The sequence below is a fragment of the Vulpes lagopus genome, chromosome 9 (assembly GCF_018345385.1).
Source record: "Vulpes lagopus strain Blue_001 chromosome 9, ASM1834538v1, whole genome shotgun sequence".
Classification (NCBI taxonomy): Eukaryota; Metazoa; Chordata; class Mammalia; order Carnivora; family Canidae; genus Vulpes; species Vulpes lagopus.
The window spans coordinates 27,422,312-27,438,718 of record NC_054832.1 but is presented as its reverse complement, the minus strand read 5'-3'; the positions used below and the strand labels follow the sequence as shown (position 1 = coordinate 27,438,718).

The following is a 16,407-nucleotide window of genomic DNA, read 5'->3' as shown; positions in this document are numbered from 1 at the left end:
GAGACAGAGAGAAAGAGGCAGAGACATAGGCAGAGGGAGAAGCATGCTTCCTGCAGGGAGCCCAATGTGGAACTCAGTCCTGAAACCCCAGGATCATGCCCTGAGCCAAAGATAGATGCTCAACTGCTGAGCCACCCAGGCATCCTACAAAATAAAGTTCTTGAGGATATGTTGTAACACCAAAAGAAATTATTATACCACTTTTGATAATACATAATTTAGTAAAAATGAATCAATGGCCATAATGGAAAAGCAAAATTTAGATTACTTAGCTCTATTTCTAGTTTCCTGTATATTAACTGAAATCTATGATTCAGGAACTTATAATAAGAATATGTGATTTTTATTTATCTGCCTTCTGAATGCACTTGAATTGTACACTAATCTATCATTACTCTGTATCATGGTGATACATTGAGAACTATTTCAAATACATTTTGGTTCACATAATTAATGATAGTTAATTTTATGTGCCAAATTGAAGGGATGCCCAGTTATTTGGTCAAACATAATTCTTAATGTTTCTCTGAGGGTGTTTTTAGAGAGATTAACAGTTAGATTGGTGGACTGAGTAGAGTAAATTGCCTTCCTTTATATCGGTGGGACACACCAAATCAGTTCAAGGCTTGAATAGTACGAAAAGGTTAATCCTTCCTCGAATAAGAGATAATTCTTGCTTGATTGCCTTTGAACTGAAACATTGCCTTCTTCTTCACTCTGCTTTTGGACTCAAATTGAAACATCAGTTCTTCTTGAGTCTGGAATCTGACAACATTCAGATTAGAACTAAATTATCAGCATTCCTAGGCCTCCAGTTTGCTAACTCACCCTGTCCTAAGCTTGGGGAATGCCCACCTCCATAATTCTATGAACTAATTCTCTTTCTCTGGAGAACATTGACATATAAATATGAGAACCATCCTAATGAATCAACACAAGTCTTTTAGAAATGTTTATTTATCATAAATATAAAAGCAATATACAAATAGTTGAAATTTAATGACAAACTATATCCATACTCTACAAAAAATAAGATGTAACAAGGAGAGTGTAACAGCATGGGGCTTATCTTAGAATAAGATAGAAATGTTCACTTCTCAGAAAAATTAAATCTATATGATCAGAAATCCATATGTGTGCTTCATAGATTATTCTTATTTTTCACAATCATCTATTATTCATGTCAAAAACTTATGACTTTCTGTACTGGTTTCTGTTAAGTGGTGAATGATTACCACACACACACACAAAATCAGAGATATATGTTGGGTATTTTTTGTTCATGGGTCAGGGCAGTTCTACCACATTCTGCTCCATGTGTGGCTACCAGAAGCATATTCTTTCAGAGGGCCTTAGAAAAAGTCCTAGGCTCCTCCCCATTTTGACAGACAGCTGCATGCTCTGTGCAGTGCCAGCCAAGTCCCCGAGACCCGATGGTGAAGGTCAGAGTGAGCAGATTTGGCCGTATTGGGCGCCTAGTCACCAGGGTTGCTTTTAACTCTGGCAAAGTGGATATTGTCGCCAGCAATGAGCCCTTCATTGACCTCTGCTACATGGTGTACATGTTCCAGTATGATTCTACCCACCGCAAATTCCACAGCACGGTCAAGGCTGAGAATGGGAAACTTGTCATCAATGGGAAGTCCATCTCCATCTTCTAGGAGTGAGATCCCACCAACATCAAATGGGGTGATGCTGGTGCTGAGTATGTTGTAGAGTCCACTGGGGTCTTCACCACCATGGAGAAGGCTGGGGCTCACTTGAAGGGTGGGGCCAAGAGGGCCATCATCTCTGGTCCTTTTGCTGATGCCCCCATGTTTGTGATGGGAGTGAACCACAAGAAGTATGACAACTCTCTCAAGATTGTCAGCAATGCCCCCTGCACCACCAACTGCTTAGCTCCTCTAGCCAAAGTCGTCCATAACCACTTTGGCATCTTGGAGGGCCTCATGACCACCGTCCATACCATCACTGCCACCCAGAAGACTGCGGATGGCCCCTCTGGGAAGCTGTTGCCTGATGGCTGAGGGGATGCCCAGAATATCATTCTTGCTTCCACTGGTGCCACCAAGGCTGTGGACAAGGTCATCCCTGAGCTGAACGGGAAGCTCACTGACATGGCCTTCCGTGTCCCCACCCCCAACATGTCAGTTGTGGATCTGACCTGCCGCCTGAAGAAAACTGCCAAATATGACAACATCAAGAAGGTGGTGAAGCAGGGATTGGAGGGCCCCCTCAAGAGCATCCTGGGCTATACTGAGGACCAGGTTGTCTCCTGCGACTTCAACAGTGACATCCACTCTTCCACCTTTGTCGCCAGGTCTGGCATTGCCCTCAATGACCACTTTGTCAAGCTCATTTCCTGGTATGATAATGAATTCAGCTACAGAAACCAGGTGGTGGACCTCATGGTCCACATGGCCTCCAAGGAGTAAAAGCCTCCTGGACCACCAGTCCCAGCAAGAACAAGAGGAAGAGAGAGGCCCTCAGTTGCTGGGAAGTCCCTGCCCCAGCTTAATCCCCCAACACACTGAGAATCTCCTGACCTCCAATTTACATCCCAGACCTGGAGGAAGGGGAGGGGTTTGGGGAGCCCTACCTTGTCATGTACCATCAATAAAGTATACTGTACCCAGCCAAAAAAAGAAAAAGAAAAATTTCTAAATGAAGATGTGGTCTATATATACAATGGAATATTATAGACATTAGAAAGGACAAATACCCACAATTTGCTTTGACATGGTTGGACTGGAGGGTATTTTGCTGAGTGAAGTAAGTCAATCGGAGAAGGACAATCATCACATGGTTTCACTCATATGCGGAATACAAGAAATAGTGAAAGGGATTATAAGGGAAAGGAGGGAAAATGAGTGGAAAAAATTAGAGAGGGTGCCAAAACATGAGACTCCTAACTCTGGGAAATGAACAAAGGGTAGTGGAAGGGGAGGCAGGCAGGGGATGGGTTAACCGGGTGATGGGCACTGAGGAGGGGTACTTGATGGGATGAACACTGGGTGTTATACTATATTTTGGCAAATCAAACATCAATAAAAAAAAAAAAGAAAGAAAAAGAAAAAGTCCTAAAGACAGTATATATTGTTTTTTTCCTTTGGCTTATATATGAAGCCTAAAATTAAAATCACATGCTGCTTTGACATCTGGTAATATGGGGAGGGTCTCAAATATTAAAACCATAAGTTTTCCACTCCATCTGCAACCATATATAAGGTTACTTAGCTAAACAAACTTCCTTTTCTCAGAGACCAGGTACAGTGTCTGCTTTTCCCTTTGTAGCAGGGTTTCAGTTTCCTAAGAGTTCACAGAATTATACAAATAAGCCAATCACATCTTCCCAAGGAACCAGGGGCACTTCTCTCTCTTGATACTACAAAGCCTGCTTCCCACAGCCCTGGCTATTCACTCTATTCTCATGTGCAACTACCATGTGGCCCTACATGTCATGGAGTATGTTCTTCACTAGACGGTGAATATATGTGACTAATAAACTGCTGTCAATTCCATCTGTCCAGACTCGAGTGTCATGTACTTGGTCATATTTATAGCATTAGGGCAGGAATCCATTCCCTACCAATGGAGTGAATATGAGAAGATTAAAATATATCATATCATATTCAGGTTTATAAAAGCATGAAGTTAAATGTTGCATATTATGTATTCAGGTATTTTTCCAGGTTTTTTTTTTCCTTTTTTTTCCTGACGGTGAGTTCAATACAATCACACATAATAAGCAAGATTAACACATGAACCAAGTAGCACAGAGAAACACATCTATAGGTGAATAATGTTAGTTACTGCATTTAAAATATAATGTTATACCTCAACATGGCTTCTTAAATTATCCCACCTGCCCTAGTTTTCTTCTCAAATTAATGAGTATATGCTTTTCCTATGATAAATCCTTAAAAACTAATGATGTACTATATGTTGGCTAATTGAATTTAATTTTTAAAAAAGTTAATGGTATTCTTGATGTATGCTGAAAAAATGGCTGTAAGACAATTTACCTAAGAATGGGGTTTTTACTAACTTAACCATAGTTTTGGAAAGAGTGAAAATCAGTTGCCGTCTGGAAAGCAATCTTGTTTTACTATGTTATTTTTGTCATTAAAAATGATTTAAAAAACTTACTTGAATTGTAAACTAGATAGTGAATAAACTTGAGGCTCTGCTGTATGTATTATTTTTTTTAGGCTATAACTTAAATAGAGCGTATTACATTAGAATTATCTAGACTTGTTATAAATAGTAGCACACATATATGAGTTACCATTTCTAGGGACACCACTTTGGTCCAGAGTACCATAATCTCTTTCTTGCATTATTTCGGTAACCTCTTAACTGATCTCTCTATAGCTCCTCAATGCACCTTTTTCTCTTGAAATGCAAATAACATTATGACACCCTCTGCCCCAAATTCTCCACTAGCTTCCTATCTCAGAGAGGAAGCCAGGTGCCTATGTATGTGGTCTCCAAAGCTGACTGCATTGAAGTCATCTAGGCTATTTTAAATTGTCTGTGACTGGACCTTACCCCAGATCAACTGAATTGGAATTTCTAAAGTTAGTGACATGCAAGAGTATTTCTTAAAAGCCCCCCAGTGATCTTGATGGGCATCTGGGTTGAGAATCACTGACAATTGTTATCTAGCTCCTTTTTTTAAAAAGATTTTTATTTATTTACTCATGAGAAACAGAGAGAGAGAGAGAGAGAGAGAGGCAGAGACACAGGCAGAGGGAGAAGCAGGCTCCATGCAGGGAGCCCGACACCGGACTCTATCTCGGGCCTCCAGGATCACGCTCTGGGGCAAAGGCTGCACTAAACCGCTGAGCCACCTGAGCTGCCCCGGCTCCTCCTTTTTCCTGACTTTATCTACCACATTTTCTTGCTTATTCCACTCCAACCATTATGGCCTTCTGGACAGTTCTCAAACTATTACTGCTATAAGATCCCCCGGCCCCAACACACACACACACAAATTTCCTTGAGATAAATACTTTAAATGGTTCTAGTCTGGTCTTCCTATGCTGCACTGTTCCTCTTAAATGGGAATCTGTGGATACAGGGAATGTACCAACACATATATCCATTTTAGATCATGCTGTGGATCCTGGAATCCCGCAGTTACCTACTGAAAAGGACCTAATTCCAGTCCCAGGGCCTAATTCACAGTCCTCTTTTTTGGATCATTCTCACAAGGGTAGTCCATGCCACAGGTGTAATCACTCAAAACAATTCTCTGGAAGACCATTCTGTCTGGATTCACTGACAATTGATAGTCTATGGCAATAAGGCTGTGTATTCCATCGCTATTCTATTTTAAAAGCAGCACAGATGCAGGAGGAAAAGCGATTGGGCCATATATTGTCACCACCAAGGCCACATCAGCAGACAGGAAATCTCTGAAATTTATGTTTATCTGCCACGTGTGCTGAAAGAATAAGGTGGGAGGGTGCCCCAGATGTATTCAGACAACTGTCTCAAGAGTAGAAGCAGAGTTAGGATGGGGGAAAAAAAAAAAAAAAAAAAAGCCCTGTCCTTCATTGGCAAACACATACATATGGCCAAGAAGAAAATTCAGACTAGGCATATAACCACATATGTCCTTAAATTGTAAAGGCCAGCCAACTAGGCTCTTTCCCTTTCTCTCATTTCACTAATTCTTACTTCCCTCCATAGCAACAGTATGCAACCCAGCTGGTATGGGAGAGGATGGAACTGCTTATCGAACTGGTGTTGCAGGGGTTGCTCTGCTGTCTCAGCATTTTCAGTTTCTCCGGAAGTAAAGCATCTTAGTATCTTAGTACTGTGCTCAGTGGTGGAAATGTAGACTTAACCTCCCTAACTCGGGTGAAGTGGGCTAAAAGTCCAGCTCTTTATCAATATGTTTCTGTTTAATTTGCGCAGAACAGATGGGAGGGATTCAGTGTCCGCAGACACTCAGAAATTTTGTTTTCTGGTTAATTCAACTTCTTATTTTCCCCTCTTAAAAAGCTTTCAAAATCGTAATGAAAGTAGAGGTTTCAGTGAGATAATAGTTTGCTATTTGCTCCATGTCCTCTTCGAGCACTGCTGAAGAAATCTCACTTTTCACCCACAGTACTGGTTCTGGTACATCAGGATCATAAATCCATTTGGGGAAAACTGGTTTATAGAGGTTCATCAGTACTGTGTCCTGGGATTTTAGCTTCCCATCAAAACTTCACTTCAGGTGCCATGAGTACTTAAAGGCTCCTTCATATATCCCCTGTGGCCCCACTTTGTTTTCAGTTCCACTGGTTTTAATCATAACACATTTCTCTGTTGAAGAACATGTAATGCACTACTGCTATGTTAGCAAACATTTTGAAAGGATGACCACTCAAAATAACTCTCTTGATAACCATTCTGTCTGGATTCACTGACAATAGAAGCCTATGGTGATGAAGCTGGGCCTCCCATTGCTACTCTATTGGAAAAGCAGCACAGATGCAGGAGAAAAAGTGATTGGGCCATATAATGTCACCACCAAGGCCCTGTCAGCAGATAAGAAGTCTCTGAAATTGGTGTTTATCTGCCACAGTGTGCTGAGATAATAAAGGTGAGGCTTGGAAGTGCCTGAACCCACAATGGAAGATCAGCTACTCTAGCTTCCATTGGCTTAGTGTTGCCAGAGTTCCAGCCCACTACCATATTCAATATTGACATCTTCTGCTCATCAGGTAGTAATGAAAATGATATCAACAGTTCTCTTTGCTTGAAGTACTCAACCACTGACACAGGAACTTCAGACATGAAGTATGACATATCAACCAACCACAGTTCCTTCAACTTTTTTCCCCTTAGTTTCTATAAAAATGCATTTCGTAATATTACTAAAGCTCTGAAAATGAAAGATGAGAGCTTAATCTTGAGGAAGGTTTTTCTCAGGATCCTCTGAAGATGACAGACTCTCCTATAGTCCATTTCACATTCTTCCTCCATTTATCTTCACTACGTTTATTCTGAGATGCTTCCTCAATAAAATTCTCATGTTCCATATCATCATATTCATCTTCCCCACCACTTAGACCATCCTCATCCAAAATCTATTCAGGTTGCTAATTTGATATCCCTTTGGGAATCTTCTTTACCACCTTGGAATTTTCCTTCAAGAAGTAATTTTGCCTTGCTTAGCTCCCCCTCAGTGGGCCAAGTTTTCTCCTCTTCCATCAAATCTGGGATAACTTCTGTTTACAAAGATTCTTGTCTACCAGGGTCTGCCTTTGTTAGGACCTTAAGGTCTTCCTCCATACCAGCTATAGTATCCTAGTGCAAATCTCCATTGCCACTGCTAGGGCCTTTTGGAATTTGACCACTCTAGGATTTAAAGGGAAATGGTCCATAGGGGCATCTATCTGTTTCATCTGGATATAATCTTGTCCAGTAATATGCAGCAAGTTAGTCACATTCAGAGCCTGCTCATGAATAGAGCCTGAGATTTTTCAAGGTGCTCACCAAGTTTTTCTTTTCACTGGGCACAAAATCAGCAGCATGTGCAAACAGGTTAGGCCTGTCAATCTGGAAAGGAAAGATGCCATTGCTTTTGGTTATCCACCTGCCTAAGTAGCATCTTTACCTCCTGTTGAGTGTCCAATAGAAGTTTGTCATCAGGAAAGTGCTTCTCTATTGCTTTACTTAGCTTCTTTCTGACATCTATTTGTTTCTTCAGTGGGAGGCCAAAAATCCCCTGGAGAGCTAGTGTATAGGTGGGAAGGCCTTGAACAAAGAGGCAGGAAAGGCAGTAATTCCCAGTGCTGCCCCAGCCTTCTAGTGGATCGAGGAGGAAAAGGATGGTATGTACCACTTTAGCCATGTCTAACATAGTGTGCAGATCCCCTGACCTCATAAATGTGAAAAATCACTGATGTTTTAAGGAGTGCCTAACAGCAAAGAGCTAGTGGTGTTTTCCCACTCATTCAAGTGTACTGTTCCAGTGTCCTTATCTTGAAACAACTAAAGTCATCTGTCAGGGAAATCCTATTGTGCAGGGGCACCACCAATACCTGATGAGGAGGGCCATCCAGGTGTTTCTTCTCTGCCAGAATCATCTTCTTCCACTTTCAGAGGTGACTGGCATGACACCTCTGGTCTACTCTGTTGAGCTCTTTTCTTACCTTCTTGCTTAGGATTTTCAGTGCTAGACAGCCTTTCCCATCCCAATGTGCAGATCCAAGATTCTAGTGCTGCCTGCCTTTATGAGATTTATTCTGCTACTTTAATGGCCTGGACAATGGGTCACCATGCTGCCACTCAGGTGTAGCCAGTCAACCTGTATCAAGCTCTTTTAATCAAAGAAACAAAGCCAGTAAGAAATCTTATGGGATTGTGGGTATTGATGAAGTCTACATAAGAGTAGCCCATGCATCTGCTGCTATTTCTAAAGTCTCAAAATGTCCCACAGTTTGGGAAAAAAATGGATATGACATGAAGTGAAGGAAGAGTAATGGCAAATTGGAATAGGCAAAAGTGAGCTGGAAACTTGAGGTTAAACTCCCAATGTTGATGATTTAGACAACCAGTAAAATTGCTGATGCACTTGAACATGACACTTTACAAAAACTGCTTACAGGGCAGCCCCAGTGGCGCAGCGGTTTAGTGCCGCCTGCAGCCTGGGGAGTGATCCTTGAGACCCGGGATCGAGTCCCACATCGGGCTTCCTGCATGGAGCCTGCTTCTCCCTCTGCCTGTGTCTCTGCCTCTCTCTTGCTTTCTCTGAATGAATAAATAAATAAATCTTAAAAAAAAAAAAAACCTGCTTCCAGGATTTGGAGAAGCTGAAAGGAGATATCTGATAGGAAGTAAAGCACCTGCAACTTGGCTGCTTTACCAGATCTACAAGGCATGTCAACACAATATTGACATACCTTGTATGTAGCAGCACTTAACCTCACTTGCTAAGCATTAACATGCTGTTGTTTCACTTTGCCTTCTGAATCTTCTGCAAATTTCTCCAGGTTAGGCCAACCTTATCCCAGAACCATGAAGAGACAGGAATTCAGAAGGGAGACAGTTCTACCTAAGCTAAATCAACATAATTTAAAGCTCCCATAATCAATTCCTTGTCATTTTGGCTGATATATACACTATTTTATTTTATTTTATTTATTTTATTTTATTTTATTTTTTTCAATATATACACTATTTTAAACTATACTATTTGCTTCAACGTGGATGGAGCTGAGTGAAGTCAATCAGAGAAGGACAAACATTATATGTTCTCATTCATTTGGGGAATATAAAAAATAGTGAAAGGGAATAAAGGGGAAAGGAGAGAAAATGAGTGGGAAATATCAGTGAGGGTGACAGAACATGAGAGACACCTAACTCTGGGAAACGAACAAGGTGTGGTGGAAAGCGAGGTGGGCACGGGGTTGGGGGGACTGGGTGACAGGCACTTGACAGGATGTGCACTGGGTGTTATGCTATATGTTGGCAAATCAAACTCCAATAAAAAAATATATACAAAAAAAAGTGTGTCACACCAAAAAGGTACCTCAGAAAGCAATTAAATACTTAAGATCATTAGATAAATAAATAAATAAACTATACAAAATTTCCAAACAAAGGTAATAACAAAGTGATGCTTCATCTTTAATGATGCATCTCTCTCTCATAACAATAAAAAAAAAAAACATGCTAATCTTTCCCCAAAGAGGATAAAAATTATTTTAACCATCTTGGTGTAAAATATATTCCTCTCCTAGCTGAACCACATTCCTCTTGATTTCTTATAACTCAAATTTTGAGATAGGAGGCCAGCATCGATGAACATTTCTTGTGTTTGACAAGAGGGGGGTGGGAAAGAAAAAGAAGTAAATATTTGATACATGATCAAATATGCTTATACTGATATAAGGAAAAATACAAATAACTATTGTAGTCCTTGTTTCTAATTATTCATGTTGCCATAGCCAGTTTTTATAATTATCTTCTTTTCCTAACCATTCATGACTCTGCCCTCAGTTATTACATTGGCTTGATGTGTTTTCCTGTTTGATGGGGAGACCATACCTTCATTCCTGAAGGTTCTGGGCCGTTAGTCACACAGAATTAGGGTTGTTATAGTTTCAAATTACCTTTAAGTACAGGACATAGGAGTACCAAAAGGCACTCCAAGGTATTGCCTACATTCCAAACATAATCTTCTTTTTACTATTATAAAGTAGAAACCTAATTTCCTAAGAGTACAGTAGCTCTTAACCTAAATATCTCACCTGGGAGAGTAAGATTCTTTAATTTTTTAATCACTATCATTAGGAACCTAAAGTGGTCAGGTGGCAAATTCAAATTGCAATGTATTGGAAACTATTGTTGAGTTCTCTGGTGAAAGGATTCTCCCATGGGAGCTAATAACTGTGTTGCAGAGCCCAAAGTTTTGTGTACTTTAGGACAGAGGCTAAAAATTTCACTGGTGTATCACAAGGGATAATAAGAATAACTCTCACGTCCAACTTTGGTAAAGGAGTTGTACTGGCAAGTCCAAATGATGTATTTGTTGCTTACTAACTCCAAAACTCTCAATAAACATCATGCTTCTCTCATAGTAGTAGGACGGGTCAGGATGCAGCAACTTATGTTTATGAGTTACCCCAGAATACTAACACTAAACTAATAATACTAATACTAATACTAATACTAATACTAATACTAATAAATACCAATAACACTAGAAAGCAAGACCAAAGAAGCACCACATCTTTATTTATTTTTGTTTAGTTTAATTTGTGGTTAAATTAAATAGTGATGCTGTCAGGATACACAGCTAGACCATAAAGGAACAAAGACACAGGTGGAATCTGGATGCATCCCTGTTGCAGGCCATTGAAGCCTGAGAAGTTCTCCCCCATCCAGCAAGCAAGCAGAACAAAGGCAGGAATGAGAACAAGAGAGGTTAATGTCAGTAATGGACAAGAGCCCCAGGGAAGGCTTTGCCATTACTTGTATTCACTCAGGTTTCCTGACAAAATCAGGGGTAGGTGCTTGAGGCAAGGATCACAAGGCAATTATTAACATAAACTAAGTTTAGCTAACAATAGGTGGCCGGGCATTCATCTCCTGGTGATTGCAATCTGTTACAACAAAGCTAGTGAGACAAGCATTCTAGTCAGAGGTTAGGTTTTAAGTGTCTCTGTTGTATTCCTGGCTAATCTTGGGTACTTTTGCCCTGGAGGGTGACTTTCCACCTGAGAGACAGCTTTCTGCCTTATGCTCTTCTAACCCACTTTGTGTAGTTGCAAGGCCTTCTTATAGCTATCTCCCATAAATCCCTGTGTGGGCTTCCTTATGCTCTTTTCTGCCTATGAGGGGTCATGCAGAGTGAACTCTTCTCCCATCAACAACACTGCAACAACATATGTGAAATATTGTCTACTATAAACACCCATTAGAGACTCAGCACTCAAACTTTTATTGGGGACTAATCACATAAGCACTCTCTTTTTAGCATATAGCAAAATTCCAGACTCCCAGAAGTAAAGTAGGTGTTTAGGATTAAACTCCATTGTTTGCTCAAGTAATCTAGGCACCATGAGCTGCCCTAATCAATTAGTTGTTGACTGGAAATACTCCCAAAACCAAGTTACCAGATGCCAGCCAAGGACCTACCTTATGAGCAAGGCTTTTTCTAAGAACAGAAGTCTCAAGTCTGCCAAAGAAACTCTTTTCTGCATAGTACCCATCTGCTGTGCTCAACTGACATTGATACCAGAATATTCCCAGGGCAGATGACCTTTCAGGACAGGATTCCAGGATTCCACCGCCATCTCTCTGATATTTGTGGACAAGCACCATGTCTTTTATAACTTTAACTCAATTCTTGACGCCAAACTCTTTCTTAAGGAATTTAAGCAATAGCTCATCTAGATTTGTATATTTTAAGTGCATCCACAATAACTTAAAGAGTAATTCATCCTCTTAAAATATGATAAATTTATAAAATATTCTGAAATTCTAAAAAAGTCATAAAATATTTCTATAATTTTTCAGAATATACTGCTTTAAAGAGTTCTCCATGGATCCTCAGTGCATGACCCACTTAAGAAATGAATATAATCTCAATTTGTTTCAGCAGTTCACAGAATACATTTTCTTCATTCTTTCAACACATTTATAGTTTGACTACTGGATACCTGGAACACTATGCAAAGTTTATAGCACCAATCAAAATAGGCAAAGTTCTAATTATAAAGTAAATTTTTTTTCTGGAATATACGAGGGGATAGGGAAAAACAGGCAATAAACAAGTAAGAATATTCTAGAAAATTTCATAGAATGTGCTGTGAAGAAAAGAAAATGTTGGTAATGGAAGAGAGTGATTCTACCTAAAAGAAGTTATTTTGGATAGATAGGATTATTAGGGTCTTCTTTGAGGATGTGACTTTTGAACTGGAAACTAAGTGACAAAGGGCTATAGGAAAACTGAGATGAGAGCTCCTCTAACACACTAAGGGAAAAGCAAGGTTGGCATGTTGGGGGCAAAGAAACCAGTGTGAATGGAATGTCATGAGGAAAAGGGAAGAGTGATGCTGGATGAGGTCACAAAAATAAACTGGATCCAGAATATGTAAGACTTTACCGAGAGTGATACATCATCAACATTTTATTATATGAATCTGATATGTTAATTGTGTTAAGCACAAGATAAGCATAATGTAATTCACATTTTGGAAACTCTTCTGCTACAGGACTTCTAAAAGTGATGGAATATAGAGATAGACTAGTCAGGAGAACATAATAGTAGCCAAGGTAGGACATAATGATATCTTTAACAGGATTTTAGTCTTTGAAAAGGAAAGAAGTGGCTACAGGATATGTTGGAAGTAGAACAAAAAATAGGGAGTGTTAAGACCACCGAAAGTGTCTTTGGTTTTAATCCTGAGCAACCGTGTGAAATTTTTTGCCATTTACTGAGATGAAAAACCTGGGTTAGATGTAGTTTTGACAAGGAGGTAAAGAGGTACAAAGTTGTCAGTTGTGTTAAATGTTAAATATGAGATTACTATACAGCATACAAGTGAAGATATAAATTAGTTTGAATCATATAAAGTTGTCTTTTCTTTCTTTCTTTTTTTGTAAGCTAAAAACACTTGAATGGCATCAATTTCATGTGGTTCTGTCACCTAATAGTATACTGTTGTATATATGAGTCTGGAGTTCAAGGAAAAGCTTAGGTTTAGAGAGAAATTTGGGAAGAATTGGCATATTGATGTTATCTAAAGCCATGAAACTAGATGTGATCATATAGGAATGAAGTATAAATAAAAATTGGGCCTACAGGTAAACTAGGAACCCAATAATATTTATAGATCAAGAATAGATGGGAAATACAAGAGACCTCAGAAAAAGCAACTGAAATGAGTCATTTTTTTAAAAGATTTTATTTATTCATGAGAAACACAGAAAGAGAGGCAGAGACACAGGCAGAGGAGGAGAAGCAGTCTCCATGTAAGGAGCCTGAAGCAGGACTCAATCTGGGAATCTGGGGTCATGCTCTAAGCCAAAGGCAAATGCTCAACTGTTGAGCCAACCAGGTGTCTTGAGTCTTTTTTTTTTTTTTTTTTTTTGTATTTTTTTGACAAAATAGCAAAACATTTTTGGGGGGTCTGATCTTTTGGTATAGCTGTTTTCCATTTCCTGTCGCATTAATAAGATAAATACAATTTATCTGGGAGTGAGCCACTGGGAGTCTGAAAAGTTGTCTTTTGATCCAACAAAGAACCATAGGAAATCTATTCAAATTTTTACAGCCATAGTATTTATCTAACTGCAGTATTCAATCTTTATATGCTGCTGCAACTTCTACCAACTATTCCATAAGGTATTGGCAGTTTAGGATAGACTCAAGATGAAATACACAATCATAGTATTTTCCTGTATTATATCATAAAATGAATATGACATAGAATTTCCAAACGCATATTTACCTCACAATTGGTGCAGTGTAAACTGAGCATTTCAACTTTCTCATTTCTTCAGTAGATTGTTGACTTTTTCATCTTTATATTCAGAAGCTTCATCTAGGGCAAATGTATACTTGTTATATCTAAATTTAGAGGGCATCTCTCAAATTCCTTGCAGTTTGTTTCAAAAACAGAAATATAGCATGTGAATGGAAATCACTTGAGATAATATAAAATTGACCTAGGGTGAATTTGGAAAACAAGACTGAAAAAAATGAACAGTAACAAGGTAATTGGTTAGGAGACCACAGCTACTGAAATAAACTGATGGATGCCACTCTGGGCATTTTATCACTGGAAACTCAATTCTACAAATTCTTGCAAATGCCACCATTGAAACTCTGACTCTGTCAACTTGAGTAACCTCTAACGTCTCTTGAAATTTGTGATTCTCTCCTAATATTCAGTGCCTAAGTAAGGAAGACCTGATTCACCAACCCAAGCTCATGTGTCAGGGACCTTTTAGAGTGTGGATGTAGGATGGGGACTTGCCTCCCACCAGATACACAATAAAACTAGGAATTCTAAATTTAATCTATTTAAATTATAGCTACTCAATAAGTGACAATTATCTACTATAATGAAATTTTTTCACCACTATCTGCATGTATTCCTCTTTTTATACTCGGAAAACAATTGATTCCATGGGACATAATTCAAGGGTTTCTTAAACTACTAAAACACATTCCATTTCCAAAGGAAGAGGACCTAAAATTTGATCAGTTTTTACATTCAATTCTAAGTACAGACTTTCTAGGAAATCCTAAATTTCCTCATAATTCAATACTGAATCCAACCTCTATCAAACTTTTGATCCAATGTCTTTCTATGACTCTGTATTCATTTCTATGGAAGAAAGTTTGCTACCTACAATATAGAAATAAATATAAACACTAGAAAGGAATTAAAAATGGACAAAGGCTACAGTCCTTGGTGTTTAAAACTAAACAGGAAGCTATGGTACATATTTACAAATTACCTCCTCAATCACCCATCGCAGATTCTTCTGGCTTTAAGGCAGTACCTCAACTTGTCAGGCTTTTGTACCCACAGTATGATTTATACTTTTCTCAATGAGAATCTGTCATTTTGACAATCCTACCTGTATAAATTGCAGTAACATTTGTACTCCATGTAGTTCTATTAGTGGGTACTTTAGAGGATCACCTGAGTTCTATTCATATTCTTCATTCAATTATGTAATACTCCCCTGATAGTGAGTATTAATCATGGCAGTCTACATAAATTTCTTTTTGTCTTTTACCTAATTGTATGAGAAGCTGCATTGGCTAAAAGGCAATCTCAGCTTCTAAACCAATGTAATAACAACAATAATCAATCAATATGATTCAATGAGCATTTTTGAAACGTTTCCTGGAATCTAGTAGAGCCCAGAATCATGGGAGTAAGTACACACATTTCCCTTAAGTATATATTTACGTATAATCCCACTTCCATTTTTTGTTTCCTCTTTTACTCTGTGTATGGGAGCAAATTTTTCAAACATTTTTGAGTTAAAAAGTTTTGCTGGATGAACAGAGATATGTAATAGTAACATAGTTTTTGTTTTTCCTTATCTTTTCAAAATGAAGAATTGACATACAATATTGTATTTGTTTCAAGTATACAACATAATAATTTGATATTTACAGGGATCCCTGGGTGGCGCAGTGGGATCCCTGGGTGGCGCAGCAGTTTGGCGCCTGCCTTTGGCCCAGGGCGCAATCCTGGAGATCCAGGATTGAATCCCACGTTGGGCTCCCGGTGCATGGAGCCTGCTGCTTCTCCCTCTGCCTATGTCTCTGCCTCTCTCTCTCTCTCTCTCTCTCTCTCTCTCTGTGTGTGACTATCATAAATAAATGAAAATTAAAAAAAATTAAAAAAAATTTGATATTTACATAATTATGAAATGATCACTGCAATAAGTCAAGTTACCATCGGTCACCATTCAAAGTGACAATATTATTGATTATATTCCCTGTGCAGTGCATTACATCCCAGTGTATTGCCTATTTATAACTGGAAGATTGTACCTCTTAATATTATTCCCCTATTTTATCTACCCCTGTCCCTGGCAACCATCAGTTTGTTCTCTGTATCTATCAATCTGTTTGTTTTATTTCTTTCATTTTGTAGATTTTACATATATGTAAAAACATACAGTATTTGTCTTTGTCAGATACGTTTCACTTAGCATAATGCCCTCTAAATCCATCCTTGTAGTCACAAATGGCAAGATTTTGATTTGTATTTCTCTGATGGTTAATTACATTGAGCATCTTTTCATGTGTCTGTTAAACATCTGTATGTTGTCATTGGGAAAATGTCTTTTCCTTTCAGGTCCTTTGTTCAGCTTTTAATTAAATTGTTTGGCTATTTGTTATTGGATTCTGAGTTATTTATATATTTT

At 38.8% G+C, this 16,407-nt stretch overlaps 2 pseudogenes; one reads left to right on the top strand and one right to left on the bottom strand.

Annotated features, from left to right (window-relative positions):
* The first annotated feature begins 1,433 nt into the window (after positions 1-1,433).
* Positions 1,434-2,606, top strand: LOC121498575 (annotated as a pseudogene).
* Positions 2,607-6,004: 3,398 nt separating this feature from the next.
* Positions 6,005-11,829, bottom strand: LOC121498574 (annotated as a pseudogene).
* Positions 11,830-16,407: the final 4,578 nt, after the last annotated feature.